Genomic DNA, 25,452 nt, shown 5'->3' on the forward strand with positions numbered 1-25,452 from the left:
GTTGGAGACTGGACAACCATCTCTTGCTTCTCTTGCAGATGTTCTCCCTCTGGAGTTTGAGCAAGGGGTTAAACCAAATGGCTTACAGGGTTTCCTCCAATTCGATGCCTGTATGGAATATTCCTCATTACATTGCATAGAACACATACAGTGACTTACTGCTCGTGGTCTTTCAGAAGAGACAGCTCTCACTATAAATGATTGTTTATTTCCACTTGTTACATTCAAAATGTAACTTTGGTGGGTTTGTCAACTGAATACAATTTAGAGCATTCAAAAGCCTGTGTAAAGTCTGTGTCTCACTGATGACGCTGCCCGGGAAGAGCACTAAAGGATCAAAGTGGTGCATCATTAGGTGTATAAAATCTCTTGTGCATCATTAGCTGTATAAAACAATTTTATGTTTTGGGTTCTGTCATAATAGCATGACCTGTTAAAATTGAAAGCAAAACATCCTTAATCCTCCCTGCTGCTTGTTCCTCTTTAAAGAAAAGCAATTGCATTTTTTGTGTTAAACTGTGTAAAAAAGGGCTCCTTAATATTTAAAACATTCATTTTTAGCTGTTCCGTGAGCATGTGGCATCCTCTTGCTTAAGATGCATCCCAAACCTGTGCACTGACTTCAGTGAAATTATTTATGGGAAATAGCAATTCAGGACATCCATCTCCTGACAGTTTTTAATTTCAGAATAAAATATTTGAGGGAATATGTAAGGAATATGGAATGTTGTGTAGTAAGTAATCCAATATAGCTTTTGCTCCTTGTATTAGTTTTATGCCTACCCTGTGTGCCAAAATAAGACCTGAGCTGTACACTTTATGCTGAGCATCTAAAAACAGTGTGCTTGTTTTGATACGCTGAAAGCACAATGGCAGCTCTCTGTGTGGTTCCCCTGCAAAAAGGCAGCCGTTGCTTATTGCTGAGCAAAGGGAAATGGAAGATGCTGTCTTCCTGAGCAGAGCATCGCAAGGTACCTGCAGAGGGTGCTGTTGAAGTGTGTGGCTACTAATTAGCTAGCATGGCCTCACACAGGCATGGGCCAGTACATCAACAGTCTGTGCCAGGCACCGCTATCTGCATAGCTGTCAACTTACAGATTTGAAAATAAGGGATCAGCAGCCTTGAAAATAAGGGATTTTGCAAGCACAGGTATGTTCAACTTCTGAGCCCCTCTGAGTCAAAGGCAGGAAGCCTAGCTAGCAGCCAAACGAAGCCTCAAGCAGTGGTTCCCACAGCGCAGCAACCCGGCAAAGGGGATGCAGCAAGGAAAACCACCGTCACCTCTCCGCTGGGAAGCGCTGAGCAAAGGCGAGTCCCCAGGTAACGCGGCCGATTTGATCGGCACAAGGCATGCAAGCTCCACCCCCCAGTTGTTCTTAGACTCTTTATTGGGTGAGCAACACAGCCAGGCAACACAGTTGCAGCCTCCCTCCTCCCTGGCCAGCAGGCAGGGAGGGAAATGAGCTGCTTCCTTTGAAACCCAGGAAATTTAAGGGACATCATCAGTAAGGGACAGCAGCGGGACACGGCGTTGGGATAAGGGTTTCCTGCCAAATAAGGGACGGTTGACAGCTATGGCTATCTGCTCAGCTGACTGACTGAAATCAAACCTTTATTAGGCATTGTACAAATAAAACCATAAAAAAGAAAATAACATGTAAGTGACTTGAAATATATATAAAAAGGCAGCGGTTGCCTACATACATATATATATATATATACATATAGAGTCAGTGGTTTTCCTTGTTAACCTGCTCCTTGGAGGGCTGCTGCCAAAAACTCAGCTACCCCCGTCGTTACCCTTTGGTCGACGTCGGATAGGCAGAATCCCACACATTCACCTTGCTGGGGTTCCAGGCCACCCAAAAGAGGGGACAGCACGCGTTGACGGAGCGTACTGTACAATGGGCAATGAAAGAGAATATGCTCTACAGTGTCCGGGACATTCATAGAACATCTGCAGAGTCTCTTGTTTCTAGGGATGTTTTGATATCTTCCCCAGACAAATGCTGAGGGAAAAACATTCAACCGGGCCAGCATAAAAGCCCTACGTTGGGCTGGGATTATTAATTTAGTGACGTAATTGGCTCTGCTATCTAAGATATTTAAATCATAGAATATGGGGGAGCAAATTTTGTTTACAGCTGCCATAATATTTTGTCTCTCGACATCCTTTAGTTTAGTTAGGATATTATGGAAAATGTATTGCTCATTAGAATTGTACAGGGGCTCCAGCTCGATGCCTAAAGATTCAATCTTTTTTTCAAGGTACTGGTACCATCTTGATTTATAAGAGTCTTCGAGTAAATCAGCGAGCAGGCTTGATGGAGAGCAGCGAAAATGGCAGCGTAACCAGTACTTTATTGAGGTGGACCAGGCCCAGTATTCCATTGTGTGTATGCCTATTTCTGCACACATTGTTTCATATTTGATCACAGCTGGGAGTCCAAGAATACGTCTCAGAAAGCTGGAGTGAATCTTTTTTAAATCATTGTTATATGCTTGGACCCATAGTGGGATATCTGCTCAGCAGCAAAGTGCTTCTATATCTCTGTAAAGGTTGCCCAAACCATCCAGAGCAGATTTTGGGGGCACATGGGGGTGGGCGCTGGAGGGGGAAAGGAGAGGTCGGGTAAATCCCATTGTGCAAGTAGAATGCCACAATTCAATATGGTAGACTTTTTAGTGCAAGGTACTTTTAGTAAAGTATCTCTAAAACAGGAATATTTCTAAAATACCGTAAGTCCATTTCAGAAAATGATTTGCTCCATTGCCCAAACGAAGGAGGCACTTCTTAGTAGCAGAGACAGTTCTGAATACCACACATTCCCCCTTGATTCATACTGGTTTAGATACCACCACAGTAAATGTGGAAATGAATGGTTTGATTATGATTGTAGGAAGCTGAATAGATGGATGGGGGAAACGCTTAGGTCCTATTGTAATAGGTTGCAATTGGGATTTCCATACTTTTTGAAGTACAGCTTATTTAATCTGCAATTACACCGCTTGCTGCTGGTTTATTAGTTTGCCTTAGAATGCTTTGCAGTTCTTTGCTTTATATAACATAAATGCAAGTTGAATATGCCCTGGAAATCCAGTGCTTCATGGTCTGTTGAATCATTACATAAGCTTTTCCTTACCTTGTTAATTATTTTTAAAACACAGCTTTCTATTGCACTTACCAAAAATGTGTTCCAGGAGATGTGATTTATTGCTTAAGCCACAAAATTTGTTCTTCATCCAAGATAAAACAAAAGCATTGATATGGAGCACAATAAGGGTTGTGGTTATCAGTGTGAGGTCTGTGCTCAGAAACATTGTCAACACATTCCAAGAAAAGTGCCTGAATGTAGGCACTAATTAATTCATCTGTGAAACTCTCTGGAATTAAAGCTACATTCTGAAGGAGCTTTCTAATTGAGAGTAAATGCCTCATTAGTGCTGAGCATTTCAACCTGAGAACATCAGAAAAGTCAAACAGAATAATTAATAGCATTTGGGTAATGGAATAAACTAGTTACAGATGTGCATCCAGCAGTTGAGGCGATTAGATTTTAGAGTTAACCGGTCCTAAAGCAGTGGGGGTAAGTAGTCATAAATTTTTACAAAAAAAATAAGAAAATATGCTATACTGAGAAAGGACAGCAGTAATTAATCAGTTACAGCTGCAGCTGTCTGTCTGCTTACTTTAGATTAAACCTGTGTTTTATGTTTTATTTTCTTTGAGTGGACATGTATAGGATTGTACTGTAAATGTGATAAAAGGAATTGCAAAGGCTTTTTGATGTGGCATCTCTAAAATACTTGGGTTGGGGGAAAAATACAGGCCCAAACAATCACCCAGTTCTCTTTGTTGTAACAGTAACACTTGGTCATTATGACGTTGCCAATATTACAAAACAATTACAAAATGGTGGCTAAAATTATGATCAGTAGGTGAATTATTTTTCACTTAGCAAATGTGGGAAAAATTAAATATAATGTTGAATGGAAATGCCAAGCCCTTATTAAATATATCTATTTGTATATCTCCCTGTGCCAGAATCTAGGAGGGCTATGCAGATGAGAAGATAAAAACAGACTCGTTTTTAAATCACTACTATTTGATGAGATGAGGCAAAGTAAACAGGGAACAGTCTGGGATACAACTGGGACAGAGGGAAACCTGGTATTTAGCTCCGAGTTCAGTGGTGCCCCTGAGTGTAACAAGTCAAAATTAGGAGTGCCCAACAGTAAGCTGATGTGTAGCAAAAAACAAAGCGGGTACACTCAGAAGTCCTATTGAGTTCAGTGGGGAATACATCTAATTTGCTGGGTTTAGGATGGTACACTTAGTCTCACTGACAAAGTTTAGCCCATGATTCTAAAAAAAATTGCACTACAGCAATTGTCTGATGATGAAATACTAAAAATACAAGACAATCCTTATGGGTATCATTTGCAGAGGGCCATAGCTTAGTGATAGAGCATCTACTCACATCCATGGCATCTTCAGGGCCAGGTGTGCCCCCTACCTGAAACCCTGAAAAGCCAACATCAGTCATCTAGACAGTGCTGAACTAGATGGGCAAATGGTCCAGGATTACACAGCTTCCTGTGCTCCTAACCCTAGTGGTTATACATGTGAAGAGGGCTCCAAATGGAAGAAAATCAGGGCCATGTTACTGCCATCCATAGGCCTAATGCATCCAAGAGTGGAGGTATAACATAGCCATCATGGCAAAGAGCTATTGATAGCCTTATTCTCCCTGAAAGTGTCTAACCATCTTTTAAAGTCAACCAAACTGGTGACCAAATTCAGTGGCTGAACTGCATGGTTTATGCAGAAGTACTCCTTTTGTCTGTCTTCCAACACTCGGTTTCATTGCATGACCTTGAGAACTGGTAGTCACTGAAGACTGATTAATGCGCTTCCTTTGGGGGGGGGGGGTGATAAAAGCCAATTTGGCATAATAGATTGCGAAATTTCTCTTCATCCAAGTTATTTTGATGCTATAGTTACTTAACTAATAGCTATTTAAAACTCAGCCATATTAACACCCACATTACTGTTTTGTTCTTTGAAAAACATGCACAGTACTGGCAATGTGACTGTTACATAAAATCTCTGTGGAGGCTTTGCAGTTGTAGCATGTTAGTGAATTAATTCAACATGGAACAGATAAGAATTTCTTGTGTGCCATATCAAGTGGTGTTTCCAGCTGTCAGAGAGAGTTTTTAAGTTCATTGGGATTTCATTTGATATTTTTAATTTATCATTGTGCCAGTCTCAAGGTGTTGGTTTTTTGTTTTTTTTGTAAAGTAAGAAAATATTGTTAATTGTCAGTGGTTCAAGAGTCTGAGAGATCTTAGTGTCCTAATTTGCACTTTTACTGTAAATATTCTGACTCCTTGCACATACTTGTTTAAAAAGTGTTGCATTGTGCGATTCATTTCTGACTTCATAAGTTGTGTCATGTTACATCACCTATATCAGGGGTAGCAAACGTCGTCACCTCCAGATCTTAATGGATTATCAACCCCAAGCTTTTTGAAAGTACACAGTGACAACTGAATCACTGCTATCTATATGCTTGTTGACACTCTCAAATAATAAGATAGTGAGATAGGACTTATTCTTAAAGAAGCCATGTTGGGTCAGCCTCAGCAAGACTTGTTCCTCTATATGTTTGCTAATATGTCAATGCATTCCACCAGCTTTCCCAGAACAAGCATTAAGCCAACAAGGCTGTAGTTTCCCAGGATCCCCCCAGAACCCCTCTGCAAAAATTGATGCTGTCTTGGCCACTTTCCAGTTCTCAGGTACCAAGGCTGATCTTCGGAAGAAGTTGTATATTTTTGTTAGCAGAGACGAACTCTCAGCTAAACGCCATCTGGACCTGTTACTCCTACCACAGCAGTAGGAAGTTATGATACATTCTTATCTAAATGTGTTAATTCAGCTGAGGAAATAAGGTATCATTAAAGAGCTAAGAACCATTCAAACCAGGGGTCAGCAAACTTTTTCAGTCTGTCCCTCAGACCTTGTGGCGGGGCCCAGACTATATTTTGGAAAAAAAATAATGAATGAATTCCTATGCCCCACAAAAAACCCAGAGATGCATTTTAAATAAAAGGACACATTCTACTCATGTAAAAACATGCTGATTCCTGGACCATTCGCGGGCCGGATTTAGAAGGCGATTGGGCTGCATCTGGCCCCTGGGCCTTAGTTTGCCTACCCATGATTGGGATGGTTTTCATTTTGTGTATGTGCATGTAAGAGAGAAATGCTTAAGTCATTTGGAATGGGAGACTCAATTAAGAGTATTTATTTTTAGATATACCCCTTTCATTATCAAATTCCAAGGTTGTTTACAATATACAGTCGTACCTTGGAAGTCGAACGGGACCCGTTCCGGAAGTCCGTTTGACATCCGAAACATTTGAAAATCAAATTGCGGCTTCTGATTGGCTGCAAGAAGCTCCTGCAGCCAATCAGAAACTCCGTCAGACGTTCGGCTTCCAAAAATAGTTCGCAAACCAGAACAGTCACTTCCAGGGTTGCAACGTTTGGGAGCCCAAACGTTTGAGAACTAAGCTGTTCAAAAACCAAGGTATGACTGTATATTAAAACAAAATATATTTAAAGGTAGATGTATTAAACAGTATATATTAAAACACAGTAATGTGAAAATATCAGTACAGTGAAACACAACAGAATACACACACACTCCCTAAAGGTTAGATTTTAAAGTCTGTGCATACTTGACAAAAAAGGTCTTCAGCTGATACCAAAACTCAATTAAGATTGGTGCCTTATAACATTGTAACTTATAACAAGAAGTCTGCAAATGTTGGCATGCATGTTAAATATGTGCAACATCTACATCTCCTTGTAAAAATAATGCAGCCTGTGAAAATACAAGGAGTATTTTCAATGTAGGAATTCAATGTTCAGAATGCATGTGATACCATTGCTTATTTTTAAAGAAAACAGTAGACTACTGTTTGAATTAAACTATTGAAATAAATTATGTCCTTAGGGAACAAAAGTGTTCCTTTGTTTTATCTGTATCATATGATTAGGTGTGTATGATAGTATGCTCTTTAATATTAAGCAGATGCTTGGTTTACAAAATAACTAAAGGAATATATATATACTCCTTTCATTTTTCTTCTTGTCTCCTGCTTGAATATCCTTTTCTGTCACTTGATTTAATCATGGTGATAGTTATGCCCGCCTCACCACTGACTAAAGAAAACCCTGGCTATCTTCATAACTAATGTTTAGTTATCCATTTAAACACTGGTTTCATAGCTTCGGCCATGAAGATTTAACTTGTCTGAGAAGTTAGGGAGCATGCAAATACATGTCATATTGCCAGTCTAATCATGGTTAGCACGTTGGGAACATTACACCTATGCAAGCCTACTGATGATATTTTCCATAAAAACTTGCATTTCACAAAATAGGAAAAGCTCATAGTGTCATTAACACTATAGAATTCATACCACTGAAGTGAAACGGTACATAGGTAGATACTTTGCTGGTCACTGGAATTTCTTGGTGTCACCTCTTCATTCTGTCATAAAGACCTTCTGCACCCTTCATTGCCTGTTAATATACAGTGGTACCTCAGTTTAAGAACAGCCCTGTTTACAAACGATTCAGTTTACGAACTTCTCAAAACCAGAAGTAGTGTCCCAGTTTGTGAATTTTACCTCGGTCTACCAACAGAAGCTGAATGGTGGAAGGGCACCGACGGCAGGAGGCATCATTAGGGAAAGCACATCTCAGTTTAAGAACGGTTTCGGTTTAAGAACAGACTTCCGGAACGGATTAAGTTCATAAACCGAGGTACCACTGTATAAGTATAAGTAGAAGGCTGATGAGTACTAGGGTACCCATGTAAGCTACACCTGATGAAAATCTCTCTTCTGTACAGCTATAAAAGATGCCAGAGATCAGTCTTCTTTGTATCTATCCATCTTAATAAATACCTTGCACATGTGTGTGTATATATGTATGTGTGTATATGTGTATATCATCTATCTATCTATCTATCTATCATCTATCTATCTATCTATCTAATCTATCATCTATCTATCTATCTATCTATCATCTATCTATCTATCATCTATCTATACAGTGGTACCTCAGGTTACATACACTTCAGGTTACATACGCTTCAGGTTACAGACTCAGCTAACCCAGAAATAGTGCTTCAGGTTAAGAACTTTGCTTCGGGATGAGAACAGAAATCGTGCAGGGGCGGTGCAACGGCAGCAGGAGGCCCGATTAGCTAAAGTGGTGCTTTAGGTTAAGAACAGTTTCAGGTTAAGAACTGACCTCTGGAACACATTAAGTACTTAACCTGAAGTACCACTGTGTGTGTATATATATATATATATATATATATATATATATATATATGCTTTCGTAGATTTTCACGGGTACAAACACCAGATTCTGCTCTGTTCCAGTAACAAGAAGCCGAAAGCACCAGCCTGAAGATGACGAGTGAGACCTCGTCGAAACGTCGCACAGACACCCCGACTCTTACACGGGAAGACACCCGAAGACACCAAAACCTGCATATATATATATATATATATATATATATATGCTTTCGTAGATTTTCACGGGTACAGGAATGTAGGTTTTGGTGTCTTCGGGTGTCTTCCCGTGTAAGAGTCGGGGTGTCTGGGCGACGTTTCGACGAGGTCTCACTCGTCATCTTCAGGCTGGTGCTTTCGGCTTCTTGTTACTGGAACAAGAAGCCGAAAGCACCAGCCTGAAGATGACGAGTGAGACCTCGTCGAAACGTCGCCCAGACACCCCGACTCTTACACGGGAAGACACCCGAAGACACCAAAACCTATATATATATATATATATATATATATATATATACATACATACAGTGCTTTTTTCTGAGGGGACGCAGGGGTACACATACCCCTAAGCATTTTGTGAATCTTTGTACTTTTGTCCATTTACTGTATTTCCCCTGATTTGAATTATAAAATGGTGATTTTCTCGAGTCAAAATGAGAGTACCCCTAAAAAAATTTTTTAAGAAAAAAGTTGTGTGTGAGAGAGAGAGAGAGAAAGAGAGAGAATTCCTAGCTTTTCTTGAAAATGGTACCTTTCCATTCGCTTTATTTCCTTGCATTCTCCTGCTTCCTTCCCTTAAAGCCCACTGCAGTGTACAGTAATAAGCAATAACCCCATAATGACTTTGGAAATATTTTCTTAGGGCACTGTCGAACACTTAATTCTGATTCATCTTCTTGTTGTTTCAAACTGACAACATAAGAGTAATGGTAAATATTGCTCTGCTTTTTATGGTTATAGTCCACTAAAGGTAGCAAAAATTGTACTAATTACATCCCAAAAGGTTTCTCTGTCTTGCTTTATGGCTCTTACAAACATTAAAGCTATTGATGTTTGCTTAATTAATACTGAAGGGTACCCTTAAATCCTTTGTCATTTTGCTTTTATATTTCAGTTCGATTTATCCCAAGGCTTTTCAGTAAGGTTGATATTAAGCTTAAAATGTGTCCTTTAATTGCATATTCTCACAACAATTTAACGGAGGCCTTCAAGGCATCTAAAATAATTTAACAATTAAACAAAATAAAAATCAAACTTCAAGGATCAACATGAAAAGCAATACCCAAAACAGAAAATTTGTCTATACAGTGGTATCTCGAGTTACAAACGCCTCAGGTTACAAACGCTTCAGGTTACAAACTCCGCTAACCTGGAAGAGTTACCTCGAGTTGAGAACTTTGCTCCAGGGTGAGAACAGAAATTGTGAGCTGGCGGCGCAGCAGCAGCAAGAGGCCCCATTAGTGAAAGCACGCCTCTAGTTAAGAACAGTTTCAGGTTAAGAACGGACCTCCGGAACAAATTAAGCTCATAACTAGAGGTACCACAGTATAAGACAGGCTTAAAAAGCACCGTTCTTAGCTAATGCTGTAAAACAAGGTTTCCTGGGCTGAATTTCACAATCTGGGTGCCACCTCGAAGAAGTCCACCAGGAACAAATGAGATCTTAGGTGGGCTTTTAAAAAAGAAAGAAGTTAGTACCATTTTTAGGAGACTTGAAGAAGAGGGAAACTGAAGGTAAAGAAATTCAAGTCTGCAAAGGCCACCAGTATGCTTGGTGGAAACATGACATTAATTGTGTCCAGTTACACCTACGAGAGTTCTCAGTGTACACAAAAATACTGCTTATTTAAGAATTTCAGCCAGTGTAGTTTACAGAGTGAAGAGAATATCACATTTGGGTTGGAGACTGAGGTTCAAATGCTTACTTGGCTATTAATGATTCTGTGCATCTTGGGCAAAAAATAATAATATCAGAAACCTTGCATGATTTCCTCCTAGGAGGACCAACCCTTGTAAAGACAAATGGTAATCTTTAATCAGTGAAGCCCCGGTATAAGGCAGGAAAGTAATCGAAACAAATACATTTTGAGCCAGTGATTTCTGTTGTGTGCTTCATTTACAACTAAATGCATCTACCATATGCTCAGTTGCTCTTTTTTTGCATTCCAGCTGCATTTTAATTGCTAGTTCAATCACAAAACAGATCCCACACTGGGAATTATTTGAGGTGAATGTTGACTTTGCACACCAGTTTTCAGTATTCTTATTTTTCAGCAGGAAAACAAAATCAAAAAGATATTGACAGGCACATCCTTCTGCCTTCAAAATCACAGCTTGCAATGTAGACTAAGAATAATACCCAGTGTCACACCAACGTAGACAGTGGGACTTCTTCCTCTGCTCCCTCTTGCAGCCTTTCATGCCCCCAATCTACTCTGAAGGGACCCCCAAGTTGGCAGGGGTGCCAACTTGAATGAAATATTGAGGGGGCCCAGGTAAGCCCCACCCCACATGATGCAGTGCACACACACCATTTGAATGGGAATTCCAATCAACTTTGTGGAAGCCCAGCCTCCTCAAATATTATATTGTGAGGACTGAAGCCCCCACGACTCCTATGTAGAGTGGTTTGGGGGCTGTGGGAGGGACTGCATAGAGGAGAGGAAAGGAAAGTCCCATTGCATGAGGGAAAAGTTACTGTGCAAATGGGCTTTTTTGCAGACTTCTCAGAAGAAGTAGTAGTTATAATTTATTAATAAATGATTAGAAGCGAGTGAAGATTTAGGTGCATTGAGCCAGCACTTCAACCAATATAACTTAAAAAATCAATAAATGGAAAAATCCATTGGAAGAATGAAGAAGGTTGACATTAAAATTGGGGTCATTGTGAACATACTTCTCTTTTAACTTTTAGTGCTATGATCTCTGCAATAATAGCCAAGTAAGTTCACTCTTAGTGTATGCTCGCATGCATAAATGGCCTTCAATCGTGGTTGAACGTTAAGTTCAATGAATTACCAAAGGAGAATGTTCAGTCATCCATATAATCCCATGAAGAAGTGTCTATAGGGTAAGCAACTGAAGAAAGAAATTTGTCAACATACTATCAGGTACAGAATCAGAGTTGGAAGGAACCCTGAGGATCATCTAGTCCAACCCTCTGCAGGGCAGGAACATTTTCCCTTTCTCCCAATTAAAATATGTGGGTAGGTAGGTGAATTTTGTTTATAACCAATTGGTTTTATTCGAGTTACAGGTAGGTAGCCATGTTGGTCTGCCATAGTCAAAATAAAAAAATTCTTTCCAGTAGCACCTTAAAGACCAACTAAGTTAGTTATTGGTATGAGCTTTCGTGTGCATGTGTATCTGAAGAAGTGTGCATGCACACGAAAGCTCATACCAAGAACTAACTTAGTTGGTCTTTAAGGTGCTACTGGAAGGAATTTTTTTATTTTGGTTTTATTTGATTCTTCATTCAACATATATCCACATTCAAGTTCTACCACAGAAAATGCAAAAAAAGTATTTTTATCCTTTGAATAATAAGCAGGGCTTGGTTCAAAAAGCAATACTCATAATTGCAGGTTTCATTTCCTAATAGTTCTGTCATAGTGTTACTGATTCATCAAATTATTCATCTAATTATTTACTCCATTATGTGAATTCAACTTATTTCCTTGTAAACTTGACTCATTTGAAGGGAAATCATATTCAAATATTATGTCAGTCACAACAGTAATTACAGTAATAAGAACCTACTGTATGTAAAGGAAAGATTCTCATATTTAAGGTGGTATACTTTATTAAATATCAGCAATATATTAAGATATTAAGAATGTATTCTTTCGGACAATTCATGCAAGAAGACATATTCATGGGGGGAAACTCTTAAGTTTCTGCCCAATTAGCAATTGTTTAAAAAAATAGCAGTTTGGGGCCCTTTTATATCTTCTTTATGTATACAGGATGCCTCTTAGTTGTGTTTCTGTTTATATTCTCTAGGCTAGTAAGGTACACGCACCAGTGAATATATGGAACAATTACAGCATCATTCTACTCATGATTGTTTACAACAGGGATGGTCAATGTGGTGCCCCCCCCAGATGTTGTGGACTCTAGTCAGCCTCAGAGGTGTGGCCAGTTGCCAGGAATGATGGAAGTTCTAGGTCACAAATCTGGCATGCACCACATTGACTCATGCAGGTTTGCAGAACACAAGCGTGCTTAACAGAAAAGTATTAGATCTGTCTGATGCATAGCTTTTTCAGTCACCTCAAAAGCACATTTGTAGCCTCATATTAAGACTAATGTGAATCATGAGCAAATGGTTGACGTGCTTGGAGAGAGGGGATTTCTTCTAAATGTCAGGATCCAGTGCGCTGTCAATGGTTTCCAAGTTAATCTCTATAGAAGAAGACAAAAAGAGTCATTGTTCTAGCTATTATAGTTTTCATTAAGAAGTAGTTTAAAGCTAACTGAAAACTGAAATCGTGGGAAGATTGATCAAGTATTCAGCCGCGGCAGATTGCTCACCTTATGAAGGGTCTGGCAGGATTTTGTCAGGCTGCAAATCAGTAGCTGGGGAAGGTAAACAGTAATGTCATAATCTTCTCAGGCAGTGGAAGGTGTTTGCAGTCTTTGCTATTGCCAGGCAAATGTACTTTAAAGTACATTTTCTTAAAGATGGTAAATACAGTAACTATCATTGGTCTCTGCTTATCAAGTTTGTAAGTGAACACACATGGAAGCCTGATACTGAAAATCTGAGTGTAGGAAGAATCCTCACTATTACAAGTTCTCCTGGTAACACAGAAAAAACAGATTCCATTTTACTCTTAAAACAACTATTTTTGTTCCTTTTAATGTTGCCAAAATGCAAATACAAACTTCTCAGATGTCCAAACATTTGGAGGGGACTGTTTTGCAAAAATACAAAAATATATTTATGTATAGGTTATCCATGTAACTTTGACAGGACACAGTCAAAGTATCAGTGGAAAAGTTACATTTAAGTTTGACAGGACACAATCAAAGTATCAGTGGAAAAGTTACATTTCCATACAACACAGGTTGACTTCAAAAAGAGACTCACTGGATTACTTCAAAACTGCCAAGAACTTTATTTGTTGGTGTTGATGAGGATTGTTATCACTAGAATTAAAATGTTCTGTTTTCAGTGCACGGTATTTTTAACTTCTAATTTCTCCCTTCTGACAGAGTGATTGCTAGTTTCCACTATGCCTGGACATAATGTTCCACTAAGTATTGTGTGGTCTGAAACAGTATTTTTTTAAAACCAAAAACTCTTCAAGTTGTAAAATCCAGTTGTTTTGCACCAAAAGTTAGTGCAAATTTGGCTTTTGTGTAGTTGAAGGTGACTGGACACTATTCCAAGCTAAATCAGCAAAGTGTTTCCAATCTGCAATAGACCTTGATCTGAAAAGTATGCTTAATTCAATGATAGCCACAAACACTATTTGTTTTTTAATGCTTTGTAAACTTCCTTGCATGATGGAGAGCTAAGTTTGAAATTGTCTGTTTATACTTTTGTTGTGATTTCGGAGCGGATCAATTATGTGGTTGTGCACGCACACAAATATAAGGCTTCTGAGCAAATGCTATTTTGAATTGTACCTGGGATTTGCAGCCTTATATATTCAGAGAGCAAGGGCTTTGGTGCCCTCTTCCCTCATATGCTACCTTTCCTTTGCAATCTCCCACCTGCCTTATTCTGAGAAATGGTAGTTGCCAGATTTTTAATTCAGCCCTAAGTAACATAGCTGACCAAAGCAATAACAGGCTTATGAGGGCTGCGCAAATATTCAGCTCAAAATCTTATCAGGGTTTGTTTGTTTGTTTGTTTGTTTATCCCCCACAAGCATTCTCTTCAAGTACAGTATGATCATATCCTATGTACATTTAACTTGCATGATTTCAACTACGCACCACCACCACCACTCCCCACTTAAATGTGATCGCATATACAGGCGGCACTGGGAAATAAATAGAATCATATCAGGAAATGGAGAAGGAAAGCTGGAGAGTCATTGTGGCTCACAAGGAGACCCTCCCCAGAACCCAAAGAGGATGTCAGTGAGGGCAGAGGTGCAGCAGGGCTTTGTTTAAGCTGTTCCGCCTCCCCGCCTAACAGCTGATACGTGGAGTAGCACAGCAGCAGTAGCCACTTTCCCACGAGTCCTCCGGGTGGCCCCAGAGCTGGGATCTTCAACTAGAGAGAGTTGTGTGGCGGTAGAGTAGGAGAGCTAGAGAGCCGGGGGGAAATGGGCACTGTGCCCTTGTGTTCTTTGCCCTTCTAGGGAAATCCACTGTGAAAAGTAGCTTTTAAGCTCTCTGCCTCTGAGCAAGGCCATTTCCTAGTGTGGGCTTTGTATTTAACTTGTGGGATTTCAACCATGTATACAGGCATCACCCCACTTATGAGGGGGTTATGTTCCCCCCATGTGCATAAGTGAAATCACATGGAGAGCACCTTCTGAGAAGCATCTAAATGTCCATTTCCCTACCTATCACTGCCCAACAGAAACCCAATGTGATTGGAGGCAAGCCTATCATATTAGTACCCTAGCTTTTAGATTTGAGAGTCCCTCTTCCCACCCCTTCAGTAGTATGGTATCCACTAGGCAAAATCTGCCTCTGAAAACTTTTGTTCCTGTTTTTAGCATTGTCTGATAGAAGTGACTGAATTCTGGTGGAAATAAGCTGACGTTGAACTATTAATGGTGGGCTTAACCTTCACTTTTATGACAAATAAAACTGGCAGTCAAATTGAGGTGCAGTTCAGTACTGACTTCAAACTTTTTGTACAAATCATCAGACTGCCCCTCATTTAAAAACACTATTTTATTTCGTTTTTTAAAAGAAAACTTTTTATTTCATTTTTTTAAAAGAAGACATTTTCCTTGAATAGCGTCTTTCCATTTCAGAAAAATGATTATTTGAAGATGTACACTCGTTTTCAGAAATAGAATGCTAGGTTAAAAAAAGAAAGAAAGAAAATACTGCTGAGGCTGTGATTCAGTGGAATCTACAGAGAAATCCTTTCTTACAAGAACCCAAAGCCTAAAGCTTTCACAGTTCTGACAATGACACAAGACTGGAAATAGAATAGCATTTCTTTTAACCCCCCCCTCTTTTTTTAATAGAACAACTGCTAAAAACCAAAATCTCCTAGATAGGGGAAAATGTGGGACTAATGTATTTAAAAGGCAGAAGTTGGTTGCATCATAAAGGTTTTGGATGACAGAGGCAAAAGGATTGTGCTATTCTTATGAGGTCCTATTTCTATTGTGACCAATGTGCACTTCATTTGATAATACATTCCATATATATTGCAGAATCTTAACTTGTCCCCATTTGAGTAGTAAGCTTATGCATCAGTAAAAGCAAGCTGTATCATGTGCAGATCTTAACAAAATAAACTCTAGGTTGTATCCAAGTAAGTCAAATTCGCTTTCAACATAGATACACTCTCTGCATTAAATCACTCCACCATTGTTTCATATATGACCCTCTGTTAGCCACCAAAATTGCCATCGCAGACTGGAAGGAAAGCTGCACACTAGCACATTGTACATATGTGCACACTCTCTCTCTCTCTCTCTCACTCTCTCTCTCTCTCTGTGTGTGTGTGTGTGTGTGAGAGAGAGAGAGAGAGAGAGAGAGAGAGAGAGACTAGGAGCTCATTTTGTGGATTTCTGCAAGTGTTGGATTTATGGTCATTTCAAGGGATGATAATAGTAAAATAATTGCCTTTGCATTATGCCTTTAGAAAGAAGCTGTGGGTTGCTGGACATCTGCAGTTCTTCTCTTGAATTTTAATATTAACTTGCCATTGCACATGTTCTAAATACCCGTTTCCAGTGACTATCATTTATCCACTCAAGTGTTCTTGGGAAAGCAGGAGGCTTGTATTTTCCCCAGCTGACATTTTAATTGTTCTCGTACTCATATTTATTTCAGTTATTTCTATCATAATAAACACACAGTTCTTCAGATCATGTTATACCTTAAAATTCCTTACTCCCTGGTTGTAGTATATGGGTGTGTGTGTTTTTACAATATCTGTTACTAGGTAACAAAGCTGCTTAGTAGAATGCTCTGTTCGGTTGTTCTATTCAAAGCTACACAAAATGGAATTGTGGGTTTTCTTAAGTGTGTCACATTCTTTTGTTTGAGCCTTTATTTCATGAATTGTAGGATTGACTCCTAGTGCAACTAGTTAAGATTTTTCTTGTACTGGAAGATCGAGACTTTTTGTGTGTTTATTCTGATGAAAAAAATTAATTCATTTCACCATGTTTATACTGTGGCTTATTTTATACAGTTCACGAGGCTGCCCGTGTTCTGTGCTATTCTTAGCATTCTCCTCACTTACCTATATCAACACACAAACGCAAACAATGCCAATAATAAAAATTGACAGCCACATCAGTCAGCTTCAAATACAAGTTCCTGGCTCTAGTTTCAATTCAGGTTTTTACTCTGCAAATTTGTAAACGTGATGGATTTCGTTTTGACATTAACTCCAGCCCTTCTCCCATCATAACCGGAGGAATTTTCAAAATGCTGCTCACCAGGACTTATTATAAATTCTAAATAACTTCAGTTTCAAAGCTGAGTACAAGTACATGAAAGCAACACCAACTGATTTCAAATATATTTTATAGGGAAATGTGCTTGAAAGTGCATCCTTACACTGCAGTGATATATCTATTGGTACTGCTTGGAATGAAGTAGCTACAGTGAATATATGAGCAGGTTTTCCTTACTTCTCCGGTCAAATCTCATACTCCTTACTCAATATACTTACAAGGCAGCTTCTTAGAAGAGTCATTTCTATGGCAAATCTGGATGTGATCTATAAAGCATATTGACTTGTGCTGTTGGATAGCATGGCACAATGGTGGCTGACAGATTATGTTCCCTGGAACCATTTCATTTTGTGAAAATACAGTGGTGGCAGCCTATATATTGATCAAATTCATTATAGCCTCTCTTCTTTTTTTGGTGTACTTTTTCTTTAGTCATTAACTTTGACCCATTATCGTAATCTAGGATTGTCAGTCAGCATTGGCAAAATTGAATTAGCTGGACAAACAGTTGTCCACAAACACTGTCAATATGAGCTTCCTATGGGAGTCAAGCTCTTTCTCCAGCCATTCTCCAGACCTGAAGGCACATCTCCACCCCCATCGTTCAGCCCGGACACTGAGATCCAGCACCGAGGGCCTTCTGGCAGTTCCCTCATTGCGAGAAGTGAGGTTACAGGGAACCAGACAGAGGGCCTTCTGGGTAGTGGCGCCCACACTGTGGAACACCCTCCCACCAGATGTGAAGGAAATAAGCAGCTATCCTATATTTAAAAGACATCTGAAGGCAGCCCTGTTTAGGGAAGTTTTTAATATTTAATGCTGTATTTTTTTAAACACTTGATTGGGAGCTGCCCAGAGTGGCTGGGGAAGCTCAGCCAGATGGGCGGGGTATAAATAATAAATTATTATTATATTATTATTATTCCTGTTCACGTCATTATTTGGCATTCTCTTGCCACATGGTACATACCCGACATTATGGGGATCATGACTCCAGTCTGTGCATCTACGGCAGAACTAGAGCAATATATCACTAGTACGGTGCTGTATGCTTTGTTTCAGTAAAAATAGCCTTTATTATGCACATTCACATATATGAACAAGGCACATATCATTGTCATAAAGGTAAAGGGTAAAGGGACCCCTAACCGTTTGGTCCAGTCGCAGACGACTCTGGGGTTGCGGTGCTCATCTCGCTTTACTGGCCGAGGGAGCCGGCATACAGCTTCCGGGTCATGTGGCCAGCATGACTAAGCCGCTTCTGGCGAACCAGAGCAGCACACGGAAACACCGTTTACTTTCCCGCCGGAGCAGTACCTATTTATCTACTTGCACTTTGATGTGCTTTTGAACTGCTATAGGTTGGCAGGAACAGGGACCGAGCAACGGGAGCTCACCCCGTCGTGGGGATTTGAACCACTGACCTTCTGATCAGCAAGCCCTAGGCTCTGTGGTTTAGATAACAGCACCACCCGCGTCCCATCATTGTCATACTACAACATATATAATAATTTCCACTTTTGGTGTTCAGAATACATATTGTATTTTAATACTGTGCCTTCAGGGCTTGTAAGCATTGGTAGCATAGATGGAGGGATAATGACGGACCGTTATTGACGTTTCTTCCCAGTAAACCACCAGTATGGCTCTGCATTGTTTGGGATCTCTACTTCGCCCCCACTTACCTCATTCATTCATTCATTCATTCGTTTAAATGCTGATATTTCCAAAATACAAAACACCAAACAATTGTAATTCATTTAATATATCCCCCCCCCCTTGTTGAGTGAGCATAAATGTAAAGATCCTGCTTACCATTTATGTTACATTTCACAGATCTCCATTTTGCCCTTGCTTCATATAATAATAATATTAAGTCTTACTAACTATACTATCCCAGATTACGATAATGAATCAAAGTTAATGACTGAATAAAATACACACACACACCCAAAAAAGGAGGGACTATATTTTCACGAAATGAAATTGTTCCAGGGAGAACAACACAATCTAAATGTGCAGTAAAAGTATTTATAGTAATGGTGCAGAAACAAAGCATCTAAATTGAGGAACAAAACAAAAGCTCCAGTTTTCTCTGCAGCATTCAAAAACAGCCAAGTAAAGAATGAGAACTCTGCATGGTTAGATTTTAAATGTTGTTATTGTGGATGCATGCATTTTTTTGGCATCTAGATATATTTAAGGAAAGCAAAGGAATCCCAATCTTTTGTCTGTTTTTGTGTTGGGGATATATTCAATTTGTTACATTTGTTTATTATTAGTATATATTCCAGTAAGGTTGGAGATACTGCTATATAGGCTCCTCTGTAGGAATTCAAATTAGGACTGGACTGAACAGAAATAGAGACCATATTTTTGCAAGCAACTTTTGCAAGCAAGTTTGCAATTCAGAGACTTCAGCTCAGCTACCTGTGTGGTTTTGTGGCGTGCATGTCAGACTAGAACAGTGGCAGCCCAGGTTCAAATCCCCAACCAACAATCAAACTCATTCAGGTGATCTGGGTCCAGTCACTATCTTTCAGTTTTAGTCTTTAGGTTTGTTGGGCAGATAAACTGGAGGGGGGATATAGGATGAGCCTCTTGGAGGAAAAAGGTGATCTAAATGTTCAAATTCAGCTTTTTAAGTCTTGTCACTTATGTAGCCAAAATGGCAACAGTCACATGAACAGGGGGAGGTAATCCGTGTGACGGGGTGAGCTCCCGTTTCTCTGTCCCGGCTCCTGCCAACCTAGCCGTTCGAAAGCACACCAGTGGAAATAGATAAATAGGTACCACTGCGGTGAGAAGGTAAACGGCATTTCCGTGTGCTCTGTTTGCTGTCATAGTGTTCCCTTGTGCCAGAAGCAGTTTAGTCATGCTAGTCACGACCCAGAAAGCTGTCTGTGGACAAACATTGGCTCCCTTGACCTGAAAGCGAGATGAGCGCTGCACCCCATAATCACCTTTGACTGGACTTAACCATCCAGGGGTCCTTTAACTTTTTTTATAGGACACAGCTTGATTCTCAGTGGCTTCCATTGAGTTCTGTGTGACAAAGGAAACAACTCAAAATCTGGGACACCATTGAGGGAGAACTCATCTGGTACACTCCATCCCTCTCACTTCCATTCAAACTTTTTAAAAGCTCACCTCAGCCATCTTAAGCCATTGGCTAAATTCTTGTTGGCCCCTACTCAGAATGAAGTATGTGGTTTGGGGGACCAGGGAAGGGACTTGTTTTGGTGGCTCCTTGCATAAAGGACTCCTCCCCTACTGAGGTGCATTTGCCCCCATCCTTTCATAGTTTCAAGTGGCTTGTTTAAAATATACCTGTTGGGAGCAGGAAAGACTTGAATAGATAAACTGATTTAGCCGCTGTTGCTATAAATTGCTACTTATGAGTTGTTCTGATCCATTGCTTTGTGTATTTATATATTGTTTCTATCTTGTTTTTGTTGTAAACCACCATGTGGTGTGCAATGGGCGGCATATAAATAATCTATAAAATAAATAAATCAATAATAAAATTCAGGTGCTTTCAAGTGTTTGTACTGCAAAGAGCCAAGGAAACAGAAGAACTTTCATTTTTTAGCATGCATCCCACACTTTGCCACATAACAACAATGATGTGTGCTGCCATGCCCTAAACATTTAAATATAAAAATAGTAGAACGAAGCCTTTTGTGTTTCCTCTCAGTGTGGTGCACTATTTCCGTAAAAAAAGGAAGGAAGCAAAATATGCTTGACATTTTCTGTGCTTGTTGCCATAATATTTAGGGAAAGTTCACACATTCAGGCAGCTAAATCATCACATTCTGGGGTCATCAGGGATCTCTGTCCCTTATTACCTCCTCTCTTTGCTCCAATTCTGGTGCCTTGGCTTCAGGTGATAAGAAGCAATGATCCATAGTAATTTGTTTCATAATGATTTATGCTATAGCCGTTCCACGCCTCCAAGTTATGAAGTGACAAGTGCAAATCACCCTTCATAGCCCCTTTCCTTTCTCCATATTTCTCAAAGCCATTAGAAGACCCTCTGATGCATTTTCACATTTTCAGGATACCCTTGCAGAAGCAGTAAGAACTCTTCTGTCTCTTGCCTTATGAAATTCATACGAGGTGCGCAGCTGCATCCAAACAGAATAGACCCATTTATCTATATTCCACAGTCAGTCATCCACTGTACCCAGAAAAGATGCATGTGGAATGGGTGATTTTCACTCAACCTATGTGAAAATTATATTGGTTCTAATCCATTAAGGCCATGCATTCTCCCTTTGTTCATCACTCTGATGTCATGGGAAGCAGCAGGAACTGTTACACTATCTCTGACACAGTGGAGACAAGGTGGTGTAGACAACTCGCAGAAGATGTCGCTCCAAAAGACATGGCAGATTTCAGAAGTGTGCATATGTCTTTGAATAATTTAGTTTCCCACCCAGATCTTTTGAAGTAGTCTATATACATAGCCTGTGTACAGTTGGCCTACAGACTGCACAGGTAGGCAAACCCCCTCCCCGGCCTTCCTTCCTTTTTGGGGGCCGAATAGTCAGACCACATTCCATGCCCCCTGAGGATGCCCATTCCTTACTGGGCTGTTCTGGGGGAGGTTTTTGTGGGGGTTAGGAGTTGAGTGGACACCCTAGTGCCCAGTTCCAACTCCCTACAAATCTTGGCATTTCTCTATTGATTTCTACAGACAGCTCTAATTCCTGTCACTGGGGAAATAGCTTATAAGTATGAACCAAGAAGGAACGCGGGTGGCGCTGTGCTCTAAACCACAGAGTCTAGGACTTGCCGATCAGAAGGTTTGCGGTTTGAATCCCCGCAATGGGGTGAGCTCCCATTGCTCAGTCCCTGCTCCTGCCAACCTAGCAGTTCAAAAGCACGTCAAAGTGCGGGAAGGTAAACGGTGTTTCCATGCGCTGCTCTGGTTCACCAGAAGCGGCTTCGTCATGCTGGCCACATGACCCGGAAGCTGTACGCTGGCTCCCTCGGCCAATAAAGCGAGATGAGCAGCGCAACCCCAGAGTCGGTCACGACTGGACCTAATGGTCAGGGGTCCCTTTACCTTTACCTTATGAACCAAGAAATAGCCCATAGAAATAATCATATATGGTTCTCTCCAGACTTTTCATATATATGTGTCTCTTCTTCCATCCCTCTTTTCCATTCCCACTTATATCAAGTTTTCAGGTACCCCCTTTTTTTTCACTCAACAGCCAGCATCTTGTGGGCACTGAGCACTGAGCACACTTCTAATAGAATCATAGAATTGTAGAGTTGGAAGGGATCATAAGGATCATCTATTCCAACTCTCTGTAATGCTGGGATCTTTTGCTTAACGCTCAATAACCATGAGCTTAAAAGTGTCAGGCTCTGAGTTGGACTGCTTCCCCTACATATATATATATATATATATATATATATATATATATATATATATATATATATATTATATATATATATATATAATACCTCTGCAAACCAGAGGTTGCCCTGCTGGGCTTTGTGTCATGGTGGTCTCGGAGCGCATAGAATGTTGGGAGTGGAACACAAATACACCAATCTTGATTAAGTTAGTTGTGCTCATTGCACCGTTTCACTGAGAGTGGAGGAGTGTAGGTTGGCTGAAGAGGAATTTTGGAAGGCTCCATGTCAGCAATGTGAAGGATTTGAAGCCTGGACCCAGGGGTGCTTTACTAATCTAGGTCAGGCTTAGATACTGCAAAGAGGCAAGCAAAAATGATCCTGGGAAAGCCTGCTGGGTGAGCGACAGCAGTTGTCTCATCTGAGCTTGCTTCCGGATAACAACACTTTCTCTCCAGTTTTGTTGGTATATTAGTGATTAGATCAGGGGTGGGAACTTTTTCAACCAAAGGCCAGTGTTATATTTATAGCATCTGCCACCCCAGGGCAAAAAAGTTTTGCCATCCCCCCAAAATAACAACAACAACAACAACAATTGTACATATGAGTACAGGGCACTGCAATCATATAACTTACATACCTGGAAGCAGTAAGCCCCTTTTATTTTTGGGGGTGTTTACTCCTGAGTCAATGCATATAGGATTTTGCAGGATGATCTGCACCAAATGCATGAATTATAACCCCACCATGCCAGCAAATGGGGAAAAGAGAGAGGGTTGGACACACATGCAGTGGTGCAGTGGACTATCAGTTTGAAAGCATGTCAAAGTGCAAGTAGATAAATAGGTACCGCTCCGGCGGGAAGGTAAACGGCGTTTTCGTGCGCTGCTCTGGTTTGCCAGAAGCGGCTTAGTCATGCTGGCCACATGACCCAGAAGCTGTACGCCGGCTCCCTCGGACAGTAAAGCGAGATGAGTGCTGCAACCCCAGAGTCGGTCATGACTGGACCTAATGGTCAGGGGTCCCTTTACCTTACCTTACTCTTGCGGGAAGGTTGTGATATACAAGTGGCAAGGAGAGCAGCAGAGGGGTGCAAGCAAAAGAAAGGGGTTTGCTTGTTGGATGCAGAATGAACTGAAAGCAATCAGTGTTCTGAGTGCGACCCCCTCCCACCTCTTCCTGCCTTCGCCTTTGTGCTTTCTTACTCACTGTCTCCATGAGAGAGGCTGTTCTGGAGTTGGCCTCCCAGGCTTATTGTGTGTCCTTATGGTTGCTGTGGCTCTGATGATTACAAAGACTTTGCAAGTCTTCAAGTGTTCTTTCTTCCAAACGGAAGCTGGTCCTGTAGGCTCCTCTATATTTTCTGCGTCTTATAGAGCAAAGCAAAACTGAAGCAAAATGATTTGTTTATATGAATGAAGAAACACATCAAGTTAGGGAGAAATGGTTTTTTAACATTTAACTTCCATCTGCGGTTGTGTAATAAACTATAGATGCACAGATAATGGCAGAGTGCTGAAAGCACCTGTCTTCCAAGTAAAGATAGCATTACTGTCTGAAAATGGCAAGCAGTTGTTCCCTAAAGGCAGCAGTTAATTTAATATTTGAATTGCATTCAGTGTTAATACAATTCAGTGAGCATCCTAAGTATGAGATCATGACAGGAGACATTTTCATCTCCTATCTTGTGAGAGGTCTCAACTACAACTCGCTGAAGTAATATTTTGCTGAGTACCAGCATAGCATAACAGTGTTGTCGCAACTCAAGAACTGTGACTTTCCAATCTCGGTGTACAAAAATAATAATATTACAAGGCAGTTAGAAGTAGGGCTGAGCTCAAAGGGGCCATTTTTCACAAAATGTTTTCAGCAGCATCAAAAAACAGCACCCTCCCTTGGGCAGCTTTTCAGGAATTGCATTAGAAAGTGAGCAAAAGCGTTCACCCGTGCGTAATGAGAGCAATTGGATTGGCTGAGCTCATCCATGTAATCGATGTAGGAAGAACTGCCCTCATTCTTAATTCACTTCACTTGTCCACAGTGAAATAGCACCATGACATCATCCCATTCATTCATTTGGCTGGGATGACAGTGGGGGAGGGAGAAGATGAAGTCATTTGAAGGGGGAAATTTTGCCTTTGGAACTGCAGAGAGGGGAGACAATGACAGTGGATGCCAGCAAAGAAGTGGTTAAAAAACCTGGCAAACCTTCAGCAAAGCCCTAGTTTGAACATTGCATTACAGATTATACTATTTAGCATATAAAATGAACGCTGCAGTGACGTGAGTCACTGTTTGAATTTATTACCTAAGAGAAGCTTTAACTGAACTTTTTCAATCCGTAAAGATATATTGCTATTAGGTTTATCTAACACTAATATCTTGTTTTGGCCTTTTAAGCTTTCACAAAGTTCCCTTTGGAGATTTAGAGCTAAGTTCAAAAACAGTGATAAGCTTGAGCAGAGCAAAATCACATAATAATAATAATAATAATAATAATAATAATAATAATTTATTATTTATACCTTGCCCAGAGTCACTCTGGGCAGCTCCCAACAGAATTTTAAAAACACGGTAAAACATCAAACATGAAAAACTTCCCTAAACAGGGTTGTCTTCAGATGTCTTCTAAAAGTCAGATAGTTGTTTATTTCCTTGACATCTGATGGGAGGGTGTTCCACAGGGCGGGCGCCACCACCAAGAAGGCCCTCTGCCTGGTTCCCTGCAACCTCACTTCTTGCAGTGAGGGAACCACCAGAAGGCTTTGCTTTTTCCTTTTGCCTGATATGCAGAGCACATTCACCAAACTATGGCGTACCAGGACGTATTCACAAATAGTTGCAAATGAGGAGCTTACAGCCACTTTGCTCTTCCCCAGTATTTTTTTTACTCCAGCATTCCACTGAGCTAAACCAAGGTTTGACTTAACATGTCATTTGAACCCAGACTCGTGGTTTTGCACCATGGGTTGTAGCCAAGGTTTGTTCTTAGCTACCATGGGCCCATGCTCAGATATTACACAATAACCAAACCTTGGCTTAGTGCAGGTGAACACAGAAGTAAAAAGTATTGGAGTGGAGCAAGAG

General features: G+C 40.4%; 1 protein-coding gene and 1 long non-coding RNA gene across 2 annotated transcripts in view; one reads left to right on the forward strand and one right to left on the reverse strand.

Moving 5' to 3' along the window:
• Positions 1–25,452, forward strand: part of KCNJ3 (potassium inwardly rectifying channel subfamily J member 3) — a 114,116-nt gene that overhangs the window by 72,188 nt on the left and 16,476 nt on the right. The gene's annotated exons all lie outside the window — the stretch shown is intronic.
• On the reverse strand, positions 11,985–16,534 carry LOC309519328. The gene is made up of 3 exons (XR_014213803.1): positions 16,410–16,534; positions 12,917–12,961; positions 11,985–12,787 (listed from the first exon to the last, which is right to left on the reverse strand). It is a non-coding gene; the product is annotated as an uncharacterized lncRNA (long non-coding RNA).

This window comes from Podarcis vaucheri, assembly GCF_965113315.1.
Source record: "Podarcis vaucheri genome assembly, chromosome: 1".
NCBI lineage: Eukaryota > Metazoa > Chordata > Lepidosauria > Squamata > Lacertidae > Podarcis > Podarcis vaucheri.